Genomic DNA, 12,783 nt, shown 5'->3' with positions numbered 1-12,783 from the left:
GCAGTGAGAACTAACACAAAGATACCATAATTACTATTACCATGGTTGCTTAATGTCTATCTATCTATCTATTGCCAGACGCCATAATCCCGTAAGGGGTGGCCATTTGACTGTTATTTGTTTTACGGGGAGGGGCACTACCCTCCACCAACCCACTTGTTGACACGTAGGAAGCCCGTATGAGTTGGTTATATGGTTACCACCCAGCGTTGTAAATGGTTTCCTGGCATACAGGAAACCATTTGGCTTGTCACTCAATGTAAAGCCACCTATAAAGGAAGAAAAGCAATAAGAAGTGACAGGAAAGATGGGAGAAATAGGAAGAGAGGAGAGCAGGCACAGAAAAAGAATGATAAAGGCTAAGGAAGAAGCTGGCAGCACAACATCAAGTGAGTAAATGATTGTTGCCACCACCTACCACATATAAGCAAGGTACAAAAGGATATTAACAAGCCAATCAAAAATAAACCACCAGGGAAAAGGTGCAAGGGAGCTTCCTTAACCAATGAGAATACTTTCAAAAAAAAAAAAAAAAAAAAAAAAAAAAAAAAAAAAAAGTCAATATATACCACTGTATTTTATTGAGACTTTAACGCATTTCCCTAAGTGATTCATTCCACACACTGCATGTCAATTTTCTTGCATATTACTGATAAGCTTTGTCAACACTAAAACACTATGACATATACGATAGTTTAAGGTCGAATACACATAATAAATGGTTCAGGATGGGTGTTACGGGACATACATACTTCTTAACACCCATTCCATAGCAACTTATCCTGCACACTGTACCTAATCATTTGTGTGTATGTTACTGAAGCAAATGGTTGATATTAAAACACTATGACACAGAGGAGAGACGTGGTGTAATATGTGTTATAAATTTCAGGGTTTTATGTGACATATGAAGCTTCTAACACCACTTCCATAGCAACTTATCCTGCACACCATACCTAATCATTTGCCATTGAAGCAAATGGTTGATATTAAAATGCTATAACAGAGGAGATGTGTTATAAATCTCTAGGAAAGGGTTTGAGGTGATACAGGAGTCTTCATAGCAACTTATCTTGCACACTGTACAGTACCTAATCATTCTCCTGTATGGTACTGAAGCAAACCCACTTATCATACTGTAACAGAGGATGAAAATATATAACCCCATACAGTAATCTATCTTCATGTACAGTGCTGTACACTCACTCTCAATGAACTACATTTATATCTGATATTGCAGTACTGTAAACAATATCATCATCCAGACTTTCTTTCCCACCCTAAGGCAGGGTGAGGAAGGTAGGATGATGATAATATAATAATAATAAATACTAAGCAACGTTGGGTCTGGTTAGTACTTGGATGGGTGACCGCCTGGAAACACCAGATGCTGCTGGCATCCCTACGTCAAGTGGGGTTGGTGGAGGATTAGTGCCCCTCCCTGTAAAACAATTAACTCTAAGCCCTTGGCCACCCCGTCTGGGATACATGGCGTCTGGCAATGAATGAATGAATGACTACTACTAATAATAATCAACATCATTAATAGCCTAATAACCATCATCATCAACTAATCCTGTGTTGCTCCATAAGGAGTGCAGGAACCCGGAGCTAGCCAAGTCGGTCCTGACATTTATGATGTGAGTGACCAGCCTCACTCATCCCTGAGTGGCATTAACCCTTTAATCGCGGGTGTCATTCCAGAATGACATTGCAAAAACTGGACCAAACCGCGGGTGTCATTCTCGAATGTTTGTGAATATTTTGAATACCCTGCGTTTTTTCCGTGCGCCAATTATTTCAAGGGAGAGTAGCTATTAAGTTCTTTCACTCCAGCCGACCCCCACCTCCCCCCCCCTGGGGTCCCACCTCCCACCCCCTGGGCCCCCCACCCCACCCCGGACCAAACACGCATCAGTATCTGTCCAGCTGTGTGAGTGACAACACCGCTGATGTGGAAGTGAAGTGCAGGCAATTACAGTGCCTTTTACCTGCCTCAGTGAACACAGAGTGGGTGTTTATCGTATGTGCAGTGTTCATATATGTTTATAGTATTATTATCAGAATGAGGTTGGCATTTGGTAATGGTGTGTGAGCGAAAAACAGTGATTACAACACCGCTGATGTGGCAGTGAAGTGCAGGCAATTACAGTGCCTTTTACCTGCCTCAGTGAACACAGAGTGGGTGTTTATCGTATGTGCAGTGTTCATATATGTTTATAGTATTATTATCAGAATGAGGTTGGCATTTGGTAATGGTGTATGAGCGAAGGTAATGGTGTGTGAGCGAAAAATAGTGATTTTAGATCGCTCACTTCTAATGGCACTGCCCATCCAGTGATAGTCAACGAAATCATGAAACCTACATCATTGCAAAGCCGAAGGTTAGTACTTTTTAATGGTACCTTATTTTTCACTCTAGATTTATTCTGTGCAGAGTTACTGAAAGTGACAGTGATATACAGTGATGCGACAGTGACGTGCTTTACCAATAATTGTATAATGGATAATGTAGTAATAAGGGATATTTTGCCTAGAACAAAATGTAAATATTGGCCAGTATAATAAGTGATATTGTAATAAGAGAATCAGCGGCACTTGTGTAACTCTGCGGCACTTGTGTAATTCTGTGATGCGACAGTGACACAATATAGTAATAAGTGCATTGTAAATATAATGTATATTGCCCAGATTATATGTAAAATAATAATAGAAGTTAGAAAGAATGAAAAGATCGCCTGAAATGTCAGTGAGCGGGTGACGCCGCAGTGAAGTGAGGCGCAGCCGCAGTGAAAAGCGGGCGCAGCCGCAGTGAAGTGAGGCGCAGCCGCAGTGAAAAGCGGGCGCAGCCGCAGTGAAGTGCCTTTTACCTACCTCAGCGAACACAGAGTGGGTGTTTATCGTATGTACAGTGTTCTTATATGTTTATATTACTATTATCAGAGAGTGGTTGGCATTTGGTACTGGTGTGTGGGGCGTAAAATAGTGATTTTACACCCCTCACTTCTAACGGCTCTGCCCGTCCTGTGAAAGTCAACAAAGTCATGAAACCTACATCAATGGAAAGCTGAAGGTTAGTACTTTCTAATGATACCTTATTTTTTTCTCTAGCTTTATTCTGTGCAGAGAACCCGGGGCTAGGCAAGTTGGTCCTGACATTTGGCTGAAACCCCCGCGGGAGAGGACAGTCAGACCAAAACAATACCCGCGGTTCAAGGGTTAAGCAGCAGTAAACCCCAAACACCCCTGGATATAAACCTTCACTGGCTCAATCCAATTGGAGCGCTGTAATTACCCACTAAACCACACACACACACACACAGTCTACCTCCTTGGTGGCTTGGAAATGGTCACGAGTACTCCCTAGCACCTTTTACTCAGCAATTTATTTAGCCTAATTTAACTTAAGATTCCCATTTGAGCAATCTAAATCTTTTTAACACTGATATTGTTTGTGAAGAGAATATTAGTGTACAAAAGAATGGTAATGGTAAGGAAATCATGCTAGAAGGCCTCCTATGCACACACACACACACACACACACACACACAAAAGCCTTACGACAAAAATTGGATGTGGCATGAAGGGGAAATTAATGGAAAGACCCCTGCAAAGAATGCCAAGTCTCACTGTTATGGGGCATGGGAGGGGGAGGAAAAAATTGCAAGGATATATAAAAAACATCAGGAAGATCTAGTAACTGACCACTCACACCAGTAATATACCTACCACCTCACCAAAGCCAGTTACCATGTCACTCATAGCTGGCTGGGGAGAAAAAAAAAAAAATTGTTTTCTGCTTGAGCTAAGATAATAATAAACTATGAAAAACACACATAACATACACACAAAAAAAATGCCTATAGTGCTGTTCTTTGTGTGTGTGTGTGTGTGTGTGTGTGTGTGTATATATATATATATGTATATATATGTATGTATATATATATATATATATATATATATATATATATATATATATACACACTGTAAAACCTCGATATAACAGACTTCAATAGACTGGAATTCGGTTTTATCGGAATCAAGGAGCTACCAGGCTAAATTCCTATATGCCAGAAAATATCCGATACAGCCACCAGCAGTCCAGTCTGCCTGACCACTTCAGCTATATAAGGTAAATAAAAGACATGTTTATCAGTGTACAGTACAGTATTATTATACAGTATGTAGTATACCATATGATTATTGTAAAGGTATAACACAGTACAGTACAGCAGAGGTAGTGAAACCAGTTTAAAAACCGTTGGTGCAATCCAGACTAGTGTCTGCTATATCGGAAAAAGTCCAGATTAGCAGAGGGATATCCGGATGTTGCTTTTATCAGAATTTTGCTTTTTTCAGAATGGCTTGGGCCCCAATTAGTCTGTTATAGTGAGGTCTTACTGTATACATTATACCGGTATATATAAAAGTTGTTAAGAATCCTCTGTACACTTAAAAGTAAACTTACTTCACAACAACATAAACTATGATTATTCAGCAAAGATATGGCCACTAACCTATGAGGTGGCTGCAATAGCAGAGTGTGTCAAATTGGCCCCAACCAATCACAGCAATCACTATACCGGTACTGCTGCTGTACTTCCTCCAACAAGATGCACCTGTCAATGCCACTCCCATCCAGCTAACTAATCACCTGTGGGTAAACACATCATCATAATCATCACCATCACAACCACCACTTTCAGCCAACCACGGTTACTAAGTTTCAACAGCAAGAAACAAAATATGGCAAAGGGTCAGATTCATTTATTAATCTCTTCAATCTGGTCATGTGTTTTTTTATATTTTATTCCGCATTATTATATTCATTTTAGTCTTGCTACCATTTTAATTTTTTTTCCAGCTTAGTAGTGTACCCTAGTAATGGAGGGTTAATGATAGCTATATACTGCATTACTGTTCCGTTCAATTCTCTCCTTTCACTTTGCTTATACATTTCATTTATAAAGACTCCAACTTGCTTGCATGCATCTGCCTTGGTCACCTCATGGCAGCTCTCCATGCTGCTCAATCTCTAGCAGCCTCCCTAATCAGTCCCTTATCCCCGAAGTCACACACTATGACTTCGTCCCTGGTCTTTTTCGGTCTCCCTCTCGCAACCCTACCCCCAACATTCACACTTCTCACCCTCCACACCCAATTGTCATACCCTGTTCTCCTTCACATGCCCAAACTATCTCAGTCTACCCCTCCTCATCACAACACCAATACACTCCAGTCCCATCCTTCCTCTTAACTCTTCCATCACAAACCTAGCTCCCCGGAGTCTTGCATTCAAGGATGCAAAGCACATCCACCTAATCACCGTCATTTTTTATGTTTCAGCCTGTGAATATCCTCTTCCTTTACTGCCCAGGTCTCACTACCATACAACATTACACTCCTAACACATTCATCCATTCATTGCCAGACGCCATGTATCCCAAACGGGGTGGCCAAGGCTTAGAGTTATTTGTTTTACAGGGAGGGGCACTAATCCTCCACCAACCCCACTTGACACGTAGGGAGAACGTTATGCCAACAGCATCTGGTGTTCCCAGGCGGTCACCCATCCAAGTACTAACCAGACCCAACGTTGCTTAATTAGCATGTAGGCAGAGCCCTCTCAATGTTAGGAAAGGCAACAGCTCCCTCTTCCTCCAATCACTCCTTACCCTAGCCACAGAGCTACCTCAAGCCCCACCTCCAGCACATAACATGTCTTCCTGATAACAACTCTTCCACACACCTGAGACTCACCAGCAAGATCAATCCTATCATGCCTGACAATCTCCACATGCTATCCCCAACACACTGCACACATGAAGTCAGAATCATCTCACAGTCTACCTCTAATACCACTATATTTAGTGTTTCTTTTTCCTTGTGGATATCAGCCTAACCACCACTAAGCAAGAACTTCTCTAAATTTACAAACTTACAGAAGCACACCTAACCTGGGAGATTTCAGATTAATAATAAATTCCAAACTGAGCCCATTCAACACATGCAAAAATACAAATAACATAATTGTAGCTAGTATAAATTACAAAATTAACCATGTTTAAGTATCTCATTGAAGTTAAGGAACACATTTCATCATTATTACTCCACTTGCATGTCTAACTAAATACATTTCAAATATTTATAGATAAATCTCAATTGAACCCTTTTAATAGCCAAATATAAATAATAACTACAATAAGTAACAAAAATCAATTTTGGCAAACTAAAGTTAACATACCACACCGATGTATTTGGTGAAATAAGATACACTACAATTAATAGCAAAACTGCTAGTATTAATAACTGAACTCATACACCCAACCCCAAAAATCGTAATATACAGTACATGTATATAAATTTTGCCTCGCCGTCCTCTTCAATGTTACACCATCACCATCCCAACCCACCTTTTCTTCTTTCCCTTCACCTCTACTTCTCTACACACCCATCATACCACCACAATTATCTGAACATGAACAAAACATGTAACACATACTTACCACTGTGAATATTTGATTTTCTCCGCCCCAACAATACCCATAACACTGTTTTGGTGACAACATAATGGCGTCTTATGACGTAAGGATCAGTGTTACCATCACAGGCAAATATGCAAAGCTTGTTCTTAAAATGTGCTACTTAGCCCGAACTATGACAACAGGAAAATCATGTGATACAATACTAAGGATATGCTAACGAGCCCGTTATATGTTATACATAGCTTTGGTGCAGTTAAAGCTTAAACAGTGATACAAAATACACAAGTGTCCCAGGCTCAGCATTACTTTTAGCGTTTTGTGTATATAATTATCATCCAAACCTGGCTCTTTTTCCACAGCAAAGATTCTAAATATCTTGACTGAAATATCACTACAACTTAGAGATTTCATTTCATCTAAGTGTTTTTCACTAAACAAAAAATGCTATTATTTAAATCTAGCGACAACGAAGTTACAAATTAAGTTCATAACTAAAGTTGCCAAGTTACAAACTCTGTGATCTGCAGATGCATTACCCTAGACATTGTAAAACTGGGCTAGATTTATGCTAAACGATTCATTATGCTAGATTTTATGCCAAACTCAAAATAAAATTTATGCTAAAAGCAGTTGTGCTAAATATGGTAACACTGGTCCGAGTTCCTTAATAAATTTTAATTTGCTTATTTCTCCAAATTCTAGTATTTATTATTTGGCTAAACCGCACGAATATTAAAACTTATTTACCTGGGTCACTTAAAATGATAACGTACCTTCGCCCTACATGAACAAAATTCCAGAACTAAGAGCTTTTCCACCACAAAATGTTTGCAAATACCATTACCTTTGCTTCCATACCGTAACCGTGCCCACAATGACATTTCTGACCAAAGAGTCAAAAAAATTATTTTCGCGTGTCGCGATTTCCGACAATTTCGCGCCACGCACGATCGGCAAAAATTGGTAGTTTTCTGACACTCCCTGGCCTTACCCCGACCTACTGTAAAATGAATAAGGTCGATATCTGTTACCGTTCTCGTGAATAAAAACAAACAAATGCACAGAAACACACATACACAGCTTGACTATCATTTAGATAATGAGACTGAATACTGCCTAGTTCCAGGCCTCTATGCTTCTGATAGGGCAGAAAAGGATTATATGGTTAATGGATGGATGGACTACTCCCGTGTTACCAACTACAGCTTCGAGCATTTTATAAAATCCTGTATTACACTGTACAGTACTTTGGTAAAGCTACACGTGGAATGAGTGACTAATCCCATACTACTGCCTTTTAGGTGTACTGTAAGGGCCAAAGGTTTGGCTACCACAGACCAGCGGCCTATGGAGAGATGACCAGTCTTATGTCCATGATGGCATTTAAGTAAACACACACACACACACACACATACTTAGAGGTGTACTTCTGGCACAGAAGACAACGGCTAATATACCCAAGGATAATATGCTTCTCATTATCTTTGGTGCCAATATACGTCACTGTAAGACCAGTCCTGGATGTGCAAACTTTGCCACACAGCCGGAATGTCAAGTTCAGGTTTGCTGGGAGAACTGTTTTGAATATGCCTCCGTTGCTCTTCTCTGACCTAGTTCCAAGTTTCTTCAAGATGAATGGTTCCTTCGTTGCAGAGGGCTCGTTGCTGTTCTGTTCAAGGCATAGGCTTCAAGTTCATTTGGTATGATGTTGCACTTCTTCAGGGTTGTCCTTATATCATCTTTATATTTCTTCTTCCGTTCCCCTGGGTTGCGGCGTGTTGTAGGGAGATGGCCATACAGAACTTTGGGGGGGAAGCCAGTGCTCAGGCATGAGGAATACGTGTTCAACCTACCTATGTTGCTTTTCAGCCAGCATGTTTTCTATGCTGATTGACTTCACTCACTGGAAAATTTGTGAGTGAGGGAGTTTATCTTCCCATGTGAGTCCTAGGATGCACTGTAAGCATAGGATGTGAAACAACTTAAGCTGTTTGATGTGATGCTGGTAAGTAGTCCGGGCTTCAGCACCATATATGAGGGTGGAGAGACATACAGCTGTATATTCTAATAACTTCGCCTTGATTCTCAAGTTGCTGTTTTCAAAGACTGGATCTGAGATGTCCAAAGAGTCTCAGGTATGGCTGATTCATGTAAGGACTTCTGCATCAACGTTATGCTTATCTGTGAGCACATTTCCAAGGTAGGTAAAATTCTCCACCTGTTTTACATTTCTGCTATTTATCTGAAATGCAAGAGACTGCTGGGTTGTTTCTCTGAGATATTTTTGTTTTATTGACATTCATTCAAGACCCATTGCAAGGCTTATGTTGCATATGATGGTATGACCCTGTTATATGGATTCTGGGGTATGTGCAAGGACAGCACAGTCATCACTCGGCACATTGTGGAGCCAGGACATGTCCTTGCTTTACTCCCAAGACCATGCTGAAAGGTTCAAATCTGCTCCCACCTATGGATATATGAGCATTCATGTCATACAGCCTCTTCATGATGGTAAGAAATTTGCTTGGAACTCCAAATTTTGAAAGAGCAGTCCATATAATTTATGTTCTCTGTTAACAGTGTCAAATGCTTGTTCAAGACTGGTGAATGCAATATATAAGTCATGGTTCTACTCATGGCATTTCTCTTATATCTGTCGTGCAACACAGATCATACCACAGTACTTTGTTCCTTCCAAAATCCACACTGAATTCCGGGAAGTGTTGACTCAGGCAGACGTTTTATCAGTCTGGATAACATTATCTTGGCTAGTATTTTGCAAGCATTTAGAAGAATGGAGATACCTCTGCTGCCGTCACAACAAAAGTTGTAAGACGCCTATATGGATCTGAGGAAAACATGACAGAAGACAGACAAGGAATGCAGAAAGTATTAAAACTACATGGAGTATGTGGTTGTTCAATGCTGTGGAGAACATGTATGAGTATAAAGGTGTGGATATTGAACCAAGTTATTTTATCTGAATGTTGGACTGAAATGGATTTTGTCTCCGTGGTTATTCAGTTTGTACACAGATGGGGCAACATGATACAAGGTAGGGCAGTGGTTGCTGAAGTGAGTCTAATCAGAGAGGGTAGAGTGTCAAAACTTCCTGTACTACTGCTTGTTGACAATACTGCATTAAATGAAGATGAATGTCAGCTACAAGGCTTGGTGAATGAGCTGTAGGAAACACTCAAGAAATGTAGATAAGAGTAGCATTATGGTCTATGAGAGAAATGAATTAACAGCATACACAGTGACGGGATATTTAATAAATGGAAAATGTGAGTGCATTCAAGAACTTAATCATACATATGATTACGAATAACGGAAGTTTAGAGAAGAAGGTGCTTTAGAGGGTTCAACACGGAGGAAAGCTTGCTGGGTCATGAAAAGCTGTGACAAGGAATAAGGAAGTGAGCACAGAAGTGAGAAAGCTGCTGCAAGAGAATATAATGATCCCCACTCTAACGTATAGATGAGAAGCTTGAACCCTGTTGGAAGGATACATGGCAAGAGTGAGAGAAGTGGAAATGAGTTACCTGAGAGAAGCATGCACAGTTACATGGAAACAAACAAATGCAAAAATAAAGGAGTGTTGAGGTGTTGATATGGATGAGACTGAAAGTGTTTTGAAAGTGCTTTGAGACTGGCCATGGGAAGAAAATGAAGAATGAGAGATTGGTAAGTAGAATGTGTGTGAGCGACTTCAAGGGAGAAAGGAGGAGAGGGAGGCTGAGGATGAGATGGAGGGATGGAGTGGAGAGGTATGCAAGAGATGGGGGTGTGAGTCAGAAAGTGGACAACCAAATGGCAGAGGACTGTTTGTCACTGAGTTCCCCACTTGAAGGTGTTAAGCAAGGCCACTTATTGGAATTCTGGCCCCACATAATTCCCATGGTACAGTAGTACCTCTCAGGCAATGGTAACCATCCACTGCAGTAATTATAGGAAAGGGATACCATTACATTCAGATTAAAACATTTATTTTGTCCTCTTGGCACTCACACTTTGCAACAGGTGTTATGGGACTGGATGTTACCATTTTTGTCTGTTTTTGCTTCTTCACTGCTTTACCATCAAACACAGTTCTGACATCTATACAATTCCTGACAGAGCCAATGCTCTTTTTTTTACTCTAACAGTCTAAAACTGACACTTCTCCAGCTTGAATGCTGACTTGTAACATCAGACTCACACCAGAATATAATGCCAGTCATGAAGAAGAGCTAAATAAAGGATACTGAGGTGCAGCATTGCCTTTTTCTGTCTCTGAGCCATTAATAAGCTGCAAAAGCACAAAAATCTGGGCCAAGTTAAGGTGAAAGAAGTATAATTGTATCTTAGTCTTGTGTTCCTATTCCATTCTCTGTCCACATCCCTGCCCTCCTGCACTATACAGTATAATATCCATAAGAAATTAATACATAAACAGTTACTTCCATTAGTGTGATGCTGTGTGTGGAATGTTTTTTTATCTATCAGGTGATGCCATGATTCCAGGGGCTTAAATGGTGAGTGAATGGGTGTTTGGCTCATTCACCTGGGCAAAGTCTTGTTAGTACTGTTTTTCATTCCATCAAATGTTTTTCTGGCTCTCTAGTCCCTACCTCTCCCCACTTTGAAGTCTGGATGATGATGATGATAATGACGATGATGAAAATGATGATAATGATGACAATGATGATGATGACAATGATGATGATGATGATGACAATGATGATGATGATGATGATGGAGATGGGCAGATGATGATGATGGAGATGGGCAGATGATGATGATGGAGATGGGCAGATGATGATGATGGAGATGGGCTGATGATGATGATGATGATGATGATGATGATGATGATGATGATGATGACGACGATGACGACGACGATGATGATGATGATGATAACCGAAAATGCAAATGGCAATGCTGCAAAAAACATGGAAGACTGATTGCATATGAACAGTCCTTCCATTATTGCCTTTTCACTAATATACCCTGAATTACACAAATTTCTTGATGTAGGAAAGGCTGTTACTCACTCACAATTATGCGTATGTACAGTGCGGATGGCAAGCCTGAATATCAATACATATTTTTATGACAACAGTGAAGCCTGTGTAAGGGCAGTTGGACATACGAGTGAGTGCTTCAAGGTCAGTGTTGGAGTATGACATGGTTGTGTGATGTCCCCAGGGCTGTTCAGCAGTTACACGGTGTCCAGGGATTTGACACACTATAGGAGGTGATTCTGGGACTAATTTGGGAAAAAAAAAAAAAAAAGGCATGGGGGTGAGGGCTACATCCATCCATCCATCATCCAATCCTATGCCGCCCCATGAGGAAAGTAGGAGCCCAGGGCCAGGCAAGTTGGTCCTGACATTTAAGATACAGGTCTAAATTCCAATCATCAAGGAGCCTTTTTTTTTTTTTTTGTGAGGAAGAAGGAACCAAAGGCAATGAGCCCGCAAAACTGTTCCTTCCAAGAGAAAAACAAAATACAAGAGAGAGCCAAATTCAAGATCCATTCATTTCGAGATGCCTGGACACACTGCGTTTGAAAGACTGGAGATCATAGGAAGCAGGAAATACAGACAGAGGGAGACAGTTCCAGAGTTGACCTGTTGCATAAATGAAGGACTGGGAGTAACGGTTAACTCTTGCATTAGAGAGCTGGACAGAAAAGGGGTGAGAGTTTGCTGCTAGACGGGTGCTACGCGCCTGTCGTAGAGGTGGAGGAATGCATGCAGTACTGATTTCTTGATGGGTGAATTATGAGGGAAATCATTTTTACCCATAAGGTCATCAGTAACTGTAGCTTCATAATGGCTGGGATTCAGACCCATCTTCACTTTGCATTTAATACCCAAAACCTGCCCTAGAACCACCTCTTAAATTATTACCCTGTCTCAAAAAACCCTGTATACATGGATGGTGTTATGAGACAGGTAAACACTTGAGACATGGAGAATGAGATAGTGTTCGTGCACGTCCACAAGAGAGGCATGATGGAAAAAAACGTGTGTGTTTAATACAGGTATATCTCATGTTTTAATACACTATACAACCTCCCTAATTCGAATATCCAGTTTCCTAAAACCTCCATTGTCATGCACTATGGGGTGTTCATATCATCTGCCCTCACACAAGCAATGTATATTTGAAGACAGGTTTACTTGTGAATAAATATACCCATAAATGGTACACTCCTAACACAAGGTACTTCACTGCATTTACTATTCATGGTACTTTAGGCTACTTTTTACATTATTTTCTCATAGTTATCATAATGATTCTGCTT

This window comes from Coenobita brevimanus, chromosome 35 (genome assembly GCF_032717465.1).
Source record: "Coenobita brevimanus isolate Jiangsu-jjx chromosome 35, ASM3271746v2, whole genome shotgun sequence".
Lineage (NCBI taxonomy): Eukaryota > Metazoa > Arthropoda > Malacostraca > Decapoda > Coenobitidae > Coenobita > Coenobita brevimanus.
This window is presented reverse-complemented; position numbering follows the sequence as displayed.